The sequence below is a fragment of the Phyllobates terribilis genome, unplaced genomic scaffold (assembly GCF_046119375.1).
Source record: "Phyllobates terribilis strain yellow unplaced genomic scaffold, ASM4611937v1 Scaffold_5__5_contigs__length_657084704, whole genome shotgun sequence".
NCBI classification, from domain to species: Eukaryota; Metazoa; Chordata; class Amphibia; order Anura; family Dendrobatidae; genus Phyllobates; species Phyllobates terribilis.
The window spans coordinates 126451477-126462598 of NW_027362765.1; positions in this window are offsets into that span (position 1 = coordinate 126451477).

Below are 11122 nucleotides of genomic sequence, written 5' to 3' on the forward strand. Positions count from 1 at the left end.
TTACTCCACTTGAATGGAGGATTTGGGTTCTTGGCCTTCTTGGACTGGCCCACTAGAAGGTCCTGCATGGGTGCCACAATCTTGGTGAAACCCTTAATGAATCTTCTGTAGTAGCCTACCAGCCCGAGGAACTGCCACTCTATCTTGATAGTGGAGGGTCTTGGCCAGTCCTTGATCACAGTGACTTTTTCAGGGTCTGGTGCTACACCTTCAGTGCTTACCACATGACCTAGGTACTGCACCTTGGGCTTCAACAGGTGGCACTTGGACGGCTTTACTTTCAGGCCATAACCAGATAGGGCTTCGAACACCTCGGCCAGGTGCTCCAGGTGGTCTTCATATGTCTTTGAGTAGACGATTAAGTCGTCTAGGTACAGCAGGACGGGTTCGAAGTTTTTGTGTCCCAGGCAGCACTCCATTAACCGCTGGAAGGTTCCTGGGGCGTTGCAGAGCCCGAATGGCATGCAGTTGAACTCGCTGAGGCCCATTGGTGTTGTAAACGCTGTCTTTTCTCTGTCCGCCTCTGCCACGGGAACCTGCCAATACCCACTGGTGAGATCCAAAGTGGAGAAATAATTAGCGGATCTTAGTGCAGCTAATGATTCCTCAATTCTGGGTAAAGGGTAAGCGTCCTTATTTGTAATGCAGTTAATCTGCCTGTAATGAACACATATCCTCATTGTACCATCTTTCTTTCTAACGAGGACTAATGGAGCTGCCCAGGGGCTACAACTATTTCTGATCACCCCAGCCTCCTTCATCTCCCGTAACATTCCCTTGGCACATTGGTAGTGAGCTGGGGGTACAGGCCGGTATCTCTCTTTAATGGGCGGATGATCTCCTGTGGGGATATGATGTTGGACCCCTTTTACCTGCCCAAAGTCTAGTGGGTGTTTGCTAAAGACTCACTCATATTCTTGGACCACCCCGTACACCCCATGCTTTTGGTGCGAAGGGGTGGAGTCTGTGCCTACTTGTAGCTTCTGACACCAATTCTCCATCTGCCCCTCGGAGCCATTATCCTCCACCTGTTTGGACGGAGGCAAGGGTTCCACTGCCTTTATTGCATTGTTACTGACAGTGAACAGCTTAACAAGGATGGCATACCGGGGTAAATGGACCTCTTTCTCCCGACAATTCAGGATGCGTATCGGTACTCTCCCCTTGCGGACATCAACTACCCCCCGGCTGTCAAGATGGTGGGCCTACTATCAGAGTACAAGGGGTTCCACCAGGGTCTGATAATCTTGACCCCTGAGACCTATTTCTGCCCGACACCATATTAACATTTCACTCCAAGTGGGCATTGCAATGGGGAATAGATCACTCATTCTAACACTGCCAACTTCTCCACCAGACAGCTCTACCTGTTGTCTTCGCATCAGGGCTTTGATCTCCTCTTCAGAACTCACTGCTGACTGGAACTGGCAGTCTCTGCGACCTGTTGCAACAAGACAATAATTTCCCCAAGACAATTCTCTATCACATTGGTGCCTATAGTTATCATAGGATGGCTTTTTCGGCGATCAATATCAACAATAATCATCCCTTGTGATAGCAATTCTGCTCGGCCAACCTTTATGGTCACCTCTTTATACCCCACCTGAGGCTAGGGCTGACCATTGCTGGCAAAGATGTTAATATGTTCATCTGGACTGTGGATAATGTCTGAATCAGTCCAGTATCGTTTGAAAAGGATACATGGCATTGTTGTCACCTGGGAACCGGTGTCCAGCAATGCGTTCATTGGGATACCATCCAGCACGACAGGTAGGACCGGTCGTCCTCGCACATACTTGTCTTGCCAGTTTTCTGGGCCTGGTCGTCTTACTCCTGGGGGCTGGCCCTCTGGTCCAGGATTTGCGCTTTTAAATTGCAGAATCTTGCGAGGTGCCCCGCCTTTTGGCAGCAGCGGCAGATGGGTTGTCCGTTCTGGTCGTAGCGATCGCTGTTTCTCCCTCTGGTCGGTGGAATTCTTCTCTGCCGTCGCCACGGGATGTCATCTGGACTGGAGGCCAGCTGAATTCTTTCCTTTGGAGACACTTGCATGGCCTGCACGGTTTTGGTTAGTGTAGCCACACTTTAGGTCAGCTCCTGGACCTGAAGGCGTAGGTCTGCAGAGGGGTCATTATCTAGGGTCTGCGCGTCAGCCTCCACAGGTGCCGGGGAAAAGGACGCCACCTCCTGGTGGTATGTGATAGCTGGGCGCCGGAGGGGCGCAGTGCCACTTGGGGTTGATTCTCGCAGCACCCGGATGGCTTGGTCTTTAAATTGCGCAAAGTCCAGATCAGGGTTTTGCAGAGCCATTATGTGCAGCTGTGTCCGGTGAGCATTAGACAGGAGCTCTTCGATAGTTAGCAATCTGTCCTCGTCTCGCACACTGTCGGGGTCTACCTGTTTAATGGCCCGAAGCGTCTCCTGCAGGTTTAGAGCATAGTCCCGTACACTGTCCTGCACCCTTTGCTTGCACCCGTAGAACTTCATTTTAATCTCTGTTGCTGTGCGGGTGTCAAAGATATCCTTTAACTGGGCCAGTATTTCCTTAACAGTGCTTTTGTCCCTGCCCGGCCAGGACTTCACCTCTCTCTGGGCTGCACCGATTAGCTGGCCTATGAGGATGCTGACTTTCTGCTCCTCAGACAGGTGGTACACTTGGAACAAACTGCGCAGTCTCTCCTCAAAGTAGCTCAGTGTGTGCGACTCCCCTGAGTACTGAGGCAACCACGCCGCCCCTGGGATATATGGCATTAAAGTGGCAGCGGCCGCGCCCGCGGCTGAATCCTCTCCCAGGTTGGGCATCTTCCTCCCCCCTAGTGAACCTCAGCCAGGTCCTGGGTTTCTGCTGACGTACCAGTATGCTGCTCTGCAGGCGAGAGGGATCGCTTACCCGGTGGTTCCGGATCGGGGCCTCCTGCTTCCCCTCGGCTGACGGCAAATGACGTGATGACACAGTTCAGCAAAGTCTATGGCACACAGGACTCGGTAATACCCGCCTTCGAATCCTGTTCGTGACGCCAAGTTGATGCGATCCCTGGGCCGTGGGGTACTCGATAGCCGGGCCGTGGGGTACTCGGTAGCCGGGCCGGTTGATGCTGGAGGATGTCAAGGGGGCAGTGACCCAGTCTGTGACCCAGGTCAATTAAAGTTAAAGGTAAAAGGGGAATACAGTTTTTATAGAGATAATGTTCTTGATGCCACCTGTGGTATGTGGCTATTTGGGGCCGCCGCTGCCGTGCAGATCCTCTGGAGCTGATGATGACGCAGCAGAGTTGGTTCAGCTCTCCACAGCCAGAGCTTAGCTCCAGGGCAGGATATAGTGATGCTATGAGGTAGATGTTGTTGGTGCAATGTAGTACAAGTGATGGCGCAGATAATGACCAATCTACAGCTTAATGGCAGTTTCCTCTTATCTTTACTTGCGGTTGTTAAGCAGACCGGGGCATGGGTACTAGCTGGTAGTAGAGGTCCGGGCAGCCTGGGAGCAAGTTGGGGATGCACTTCGCCAGGTGAAGTTGTAGGCCTTCCCTCTGCGCTAATCTCTTTGGCCCTGCTGCTTGTAGCTATGCTGCGGCCCTCGTCCCTGAGTAAAACATCTTTTTCCTCACCCATATGGCAGGCAGCTCAGGCCTTCCTTAAGTGTCGCTCCCACGTGGCGGTGCTGGGCCCTATGGTACTGCTGTGTCGCCGGGCGTCTGATGGGGCCAGGAGACCTGCAGTCTCCTGCCCTCCGGATTCTGCTGCTGGGCCTTCAGTGTCCCACAACCACGGACTCCGTTGTCCGGTTCTTCTGCGCTTCTCTCTGGGGTGAGCTTGTCCACAGCTCCCTTCCCCAGGTCCTTCCTCGTCGCTGTCCTGTCTTCAACTCCTCTCCACGCACTCTAACTAACCCCGCCTCGAGATTCCAGTTGCTAAGGGGAGGAGCTCCCCTTTCTGGTCTGGAGCCAGGAAAGTGTTGTATGCTAGTATACCTGATTACGGGACCCCTCCTTGCTTGCAGGCATGGCATCACCCCTTGTGAGGGAGGCAATGTCACTGTGGCAACCGGACCCCTGGGGTGCCACAGAAGCAAGTCACAAACCCAGCCCATCGGCCCCCCTGTCACATAATCGTGGGACGCCAATGGGTTGGCATGCAGAAGACGAAGCAAGTAAAAAGTAGAAAAAAAAATGTTTTTAAAAATTTTAAAAAATCTAAAAGTTCAAATCACCCCCCTTTTGCCCCATTCAAATGAAAACAATAATAATAATAATAAAAAATACACATATTTGGTATCACTGCATTCAGAAATGCACGATCTATCGAAATATAATAGCAATTAATCCGATCGGTAAATGGCGTAATGAGAAAAATAATCAAAACGCCAGAATTATGTTTTTTTGGACACCATTGCAATAACAGTAGATCAAAACATTGTATCTACCCTAAATAGGTATCAATTAAAACGTCAGTTTGGCACGCAAAAAATAAGAATCCATCCAGCCCCAGTTTCTGGAAAATGGAGTCTCGGAAAATAGTGCCATTTTTTTCTTACAAACTCTGGATTTTTTTTCACCACTTAAATAGAACAGAACCTATACGTGTTTGGAATCTGTGAACTCGTACTGACCTGGAGAATCATAATGGCAGGTCAGTTTTAGCATTTAGTGAACATGTTAAATAAAAAACCCTACAAACAATTGTGGAATTGCACTTTTTTTGCAATTTCACCGCACTTGGAATTTTTTTCCCGTTCTCCAGTATACTATATGGTAAAAGCAATAGTGTTGTTCAAAAGTACAACTCGTCACGCAAAAATCAAGCTTTCACATGGACATATTGATGGAAAAATAAAAAAGTTATGGCTCCGGGAAGAAGGTGAGAAAAAAACGAAAATGCAAAAACAGAAAATCGCAAGGACGTGAAGGGGTTAATAGCTTATAAATTATAACTATTTTATATTTATATTAATTGTATCACTTAATATTGAGAAAAATTAAGTATCCTGATGCCCTAACTCAGTTCCCCTATATACAGTATGAGCCTCCACATAGCCCCCTATATACAGTATGAGACCACACACAGCCCCCTATGTACAGTATGAGCCCACACAGCCCCTATGTACCGTATGAGCCCACACAGTCCCCCTATAAACAGTATGAGCCTACACATAGCCCCAGTACACAGTGTGATCCACCACATAGCCTTTCTTTATACAATATGAGCCCTCAAATAGCCCCTTATATATAGTATGAGCCATCACATAGCCCCCTATATATAGGCACACGTCCTATACATATTAAAAAAAAGAAACAAACAAAAAAAAAACTTGCTCCCGTTCCTCTGGCGCTTTGCTTCGGATTTTTGGTGCACTGACTCTCTGCACAGCAGATGCAATGTAGTGATGTAGTGTAGTCGCACACTCTGATTGATTGGTTGGAGAAGAAGCCAGCGGGCTGAGGAGAGCATGGTGCGGCCAATGGGCCACTGTTTTCAGCCCTTCAGCTGTCTTGGGCTGGACTGGAACAGCCAGACGGCTGGATGTCGCCTGCAGGCTGCACTTTGTCCAGGTCTGTTCCAATGTGTATGGTGACTTCCTGAGTCCCATAACAGACTATGTTGGCGAAGAGAACAATTGGACATGTTGAATTGCACTGTACAATCCTTTTATTCTGGTGGGTAATAAACTGCCGGCAGTGGTGCCTGATAGCTGCTTACACAACTGTTTCCATTAAAAACACGTCACACTCAGCTGAGCATGCACATGAATGGGAGAGCTGGGAGAGCTCCTTCTTGGCAAAATGAGCATAGCCGGACAGATAGGAAGGCTCCATTATCCTCTATAGGACTTCTGCAGATAGCCGAGTCAGCTTTTTTCCAACAGTCCGAGAGAGAGTTAACAGAGCGGTGGTACACATACTAGACAGCAGCAGCTCCATTCAAATGGGGGTACAATATGCCCCTGTTAATACAGCCTGTGGTGGTGTCAGGGATCGAACCCCACCAGTTTAGAAATTATCGCCTCTTAAATGCAAATAATTTCTTCCTACCAGAATACCAATTGAACGAGGACTGCACATAATTTTCTCCTGGTAAAAGATGTGGATTTGTCAGCATATTAGTGCTAGTACCAGAGCGAGGGAGAGGCGGCAGCGGAGATCTGTGTCATTACACATTACTCATAATAGTCGAAGTTATTTTAAGCATTAGTAAATGGGCACTTCAGGATAAGTGTCCTCATCTCCGTAATCACAGAGAAGTCACTTTCTTATTTCAAGGTCCCTGAATCTTTTAAGTCTAAAGTAACCGCAAAGCAAAAAAAATTATCTTTTGTTTCATAGCAGCAAATATTCTGTCCTTGACCTAAATGTGTTGCTGTGACATCAGACTCCGCATCAGCATCTACTGTATATGCACATTCCAGGGAAAAGGAACATTGGGATGCACAGAACTCCTGATTTTTCTTGCAAATTTGTAGAAGTGGCACATAGTGTTGGGCAAGACCTGGCAGCTATCTTGGGCCACAGCTTGGCCTCTAGCCCTCAACCAATCAAGCTGTAATATGTGTTCTACCTTTATTGCTCTGCTATCCAGTAGACTGTGCCCACAAAGTCTGAGCGTAACCACCAAGCTGTATACCTCCTCAGAGATTGTAACCAATAAGCGTATAATACTTACAGCCATTATAACCATTAAGCTTTGTGCATCTTTGTGAGAAAATAAATATTATGTGCACATGTCAGCAGGGTAACGGGCACCTCTTACACAAACACAAGCTCTCAAATAAGGGATAGCCTTACAAGGATTAAAGTGACATTAAAGGAAATTTGTGGCCAGGTTTTTGCTACCCCATCTAAGAGCAGATACAGAGCCAGTAGTGTAGCTACCAGGGGGCAGAGAGAGTGGTTGCCCCAAATCCCTTATTTGGATTGGCTCACTGGGAGTGAACGCCACCCTTAACATGGCCTCCCTGCACTACTGCTCTCCATTCTGTAGGCCATAGGTCTCTTGAGGCTTATAGCCTGCAGAATGGTAGGTCAAAGGCGGAGCGATGTGCTTCGACAAGCACAGGACGTCCCTGGGAGATGACGTCACCACATCGGTCTGCCTGGGACCTGCCACTGTCCTCGCCAAGGTTAGGTGAGTAAATAATGTTTATTTTTTTATTTTAATGTTCTGTGAGGGCTACTAAGGGGACCCATGTGGCGCCCCTGAGGGTTAAGTCGCCATAGAGGTACTGCACCTCACCCAGAGGTGTGGTGTCTCCCTACTCTCAGGTAAGGAGGGAGTGCTGCACGGAACCCCAAACACCTGCATCCAACACTACACTGCTCTAGGCCAGCTGGAGGGGCAATGTGGCACCCCAGAGGGTCTGGTTGCCACAGTGGTAGTAATACCATGTCTGGGAGCAAAACAGGGGTTTCCTGGTCAGGGAACACACTACATGCAACACCTCCTGCTCCAGACCAGAAAAGGGGAGGATCCTGCCCCATATAACTGGATCTGGAGGCGGGGTTAGCCAGTTGAGTTTAGTCTGAGTCAGTGTCAGGAGTGAAGCAGGACACAGGAGCAAGAAGCCAGGGACTGGAGCTGTGCAGAGCTCGTCCTGGCCAGTGTACACAGAGGACCGGACACCGGAATCCGAGGCTGTGGGACCCTTCAAGCCCAGCAGCAGATACCGCAGGGCAGGGGATTGCAGGTCTCCTGGCCCAACAGAAGCCCAGAGACTCAGCCACACGAAAGGACCAGTACCACCACAGAGGAGCGAGGAATACTCGGGATCCGAGTCGCCAGCCATACGGGTGAGCACAGCACGTCACACTCAGGGACGTGGGCTACAACACGACTATAAGAGGGATAGCCAAAAGAGTACAGTCAGAACGGCAGGCCTACAACTCCACCTGGCCAGGGGAATTCTAGGATTGCTCCCAGACTGACCAGGCCCTCATCCCTACCAAGTACTCCCGTTGAGGCCTATATAATTGCCACCAGTAAAAACCCTGGGACTGCACTGCAAAGACACCGTGTCATCATTACTGATCCAGGTACTATCACCACCATCATCCACTCATGCTGCCCTGAAGCTACACTCTTCCTGTGGGGAGTTACACTACCTTGCTGCATATACAGTGGTGGCCAAAAGTATTGGCACCCCTGCAATTCTGTCAGATAATACTCAGTTTCTTCCTGAAAATGATTGCAATCACAAATTCTTTGCTATTATTGTCTTCATTTAATTTGCTTGCAAGGAAAAAACACAAAAGAGAATGAAGCAAAAATCAAATCATTGAACATTTCACTCAAAACTCCAAAAATGGGCCGGACAAAAGTATTGGCACCCTCAGCCTAATACTTGGTTGCACAACCTTTAGCCAAAATAACTGCGAACAACCGCTTCCGGTAACCATCAATGAGTTTCTTACAATGCTCTGCTGGAATTGTAGACCATTCTTCTTTGGCAAACTGCTCCAGGTTCCTGATATTTGAAGGGTGCCTTCTCCAAACTGCCATTTTGAAATCTCTCCACAGGTGTTCTATGGGATTCAGGTCTGGACTCATTGCTGGCCACCTTTGAAGTCTCCAGTGCTTTCTCTCAAACCATTTTATAGTGCTTTTGGAAGTGTGTTTTGGGTCATTGTCCTGCTGGAAAACCAATGACCTCTGAGGGAGACCCAGCTTTCTCACACTGGGCCCTACATTATGCTGCAAAATTTGTTGGTAGTCTTCAAACTTCATAATGCCATGCACACGGTCAAGCAGTCCAGTGCCAGAGGCAGCAAAGCAACCCCAAAACATCAGGGAACCTCCGCCATGTTTGACTGTAGGGACAGTGTTCTTTTCTTTGAATGTTTTTTTTTTCCTGTACACTCTATGTTGATGCTTTTTCCCAAAAAGCTCTACTTTTGTCTCATCTGACCAGAGAACATTCTTCCAAAACGTTTTAGGCTTTCTCAGGTAAGTTTTGGCAAACTCCAGCCTGGCTCTTTTATGTCTCGGGGTAAGAAGTGAGGTCTTCCTGGGTATCCTACCATACAGTCCCTTTTCATTCAGACGTCGACGGATAGTACGGGTTGACACTGTTGTACCCTCGGACTGCAGGGCAGCTTGAACTTGTTTGGATGTTAGTCGAGGTTCTTTATCCACCATCCGCACAATCTTGTGTTGAAATCTCTCGTCAATTTTTCTTTTCCGTCCACATCTAGGGAGGTTAGCCACAGTGCCATGGGCTTTAAACTTCTTGATGACACTGCGCACGGAAGACACAGGAACATTCAGGTCTTTGGAGATGGACTTGTAGCCTTGAGATTGCTCATGCTTCCTCACAATTTGGTTTCTCAAGTCCTCAGACAGTTTTTTGGTCTTCTTTCTTTTCTCCATGCTCAATCTGGTACACACAAGGACACAGGACAGAGGTTGAGTCAACTTTAATCCATGTTAACTGGCTGCAAGTGTGATTTAGTTATTGCCAACACCTGTTAGGTGCCACAGGTAAGTTACAGGTGCTGTTAATTACACGAATTAGAGAAGCATCACATGATTTTTCAAACAGTGTCAATACTTTTGTCCACCCCCTTTTTTAGGTTTGGTGTGGAATTATATCCAATTTGGCTTTAGGACAATTCTTTTTGTGTTTTTTCATTGAAGACCAATTAAATGAAGATAATAATACCAAAGAATTTGTGATTGCAATCATTTTCAGGAAGAAACTGAGTATTATCTGACAGAATTGCAGGGGTGCCAATACTTTTGGCCACCACTGTATCACCAGCTTCAGCGGACTGCTCCGCAGCGGCGGTTACCAATGACCGCAATCCACAGGTGGCATAGTCGGACTATTTAAACCAGATACACATAGACTACCCTGGTTTGACCGCCCTGGGTCACGGACCGGGTCGCCGCCACGGTGACTACTACCCCCAGCATCTACAAGGCCCGGCTCCGGGTACCCCCACGGCCCAGGGTGCGCGTCAGCAACATGCAGAGCGCAGCTGCTGAGCCCTAACCCTGGCTGGAGTGGGGGGAACCCAAAGGTAGGGGGAACCAGTGGTGGGTGTGGGTGGAGGAAGTAGTTAGAGGGAGCACTTTGGTAGGAGTATAAGATAGGGAAGCCATCTTAGGGTGGTGGTTAGATAGTTCTGGAGAGCAGTTCAGAAGAACAGCTCGGGACAGTTCAGAAGAACAGTCCGGGAGCAGAGTCTCAGTAGGAGCTCTGCTCCATAAGTGGGGCCAAGTCAGGAGGCCCAGGAGGGGAGCAGGGAGTAGGCTCCGTTCTAAGAAAGGATCCTAGGGGGTACGGCGCGTGCAGGACGGCACCCGTACGCCCCGCATCTCTCAGAAGACAGAGGGATCGTAGCCGCATTCTAGTCCCCTGAGGGTCAAGCAAGTCTGTGTAACTCCGACGGACAGGAGGGACTTCAGAGTACCCGAACAGGATTCAGAGTGGGCAGCGCAGGGCAGGAGGGAGAAAGACCCAGTGTGAAGACGGTCAAATTAGGAACATGAGAAAGTGGGGTTCTGCCAGGTATTCCCAAGCTGCCTGAGGAAGGATTGAACCCCTGCTCGGTGAACGCAGCGCGACGCGGGAGGCCTTCACCTGTACAGTGAGCCTGTGGATTGTCTTGAGAACTGTGAGTAAAACCTCGGATGACTGCACAGTACGGCCTCCGTACATTCTTTCATCGGCGCCATTGTTCCCCCTGCACTACAACGCCCAGCGCAACCCGCTCTCTCACTTCACTGCCCTGAGGCCTGCTCCACCAGTGGGGAGCCGTCCCATCACAAGCTGCCCTAACATCGGCCTCAGAGGACTGTTGCAGCGCTGGTGATCCTCACCAGGCACCACAGGTGGCGTCACAAACTTTCTAAAGTACCCCCTTTTGCACTGACCGCCCTGGGTCACGGACCGGGCTAGCCACCGTGATCTCCCCCAGCAGCCTGAGGCCCGGCTGCCGAGTACCCCATGGCTCTGTGGGCGCGTCACCCACATACATAGCGAGGGCTAACAAGAAGACCCTCATACAGAGTGGGGACTACTAAGGGGGCCATGTTACAGCTTGGGGGCTACTAAGGGGCCATTGTAAAGTGTTGTGGCTACTAAGGGGGCCCTCATACACAGTGTGGGCTACTAATGGAGTCATCATACAGC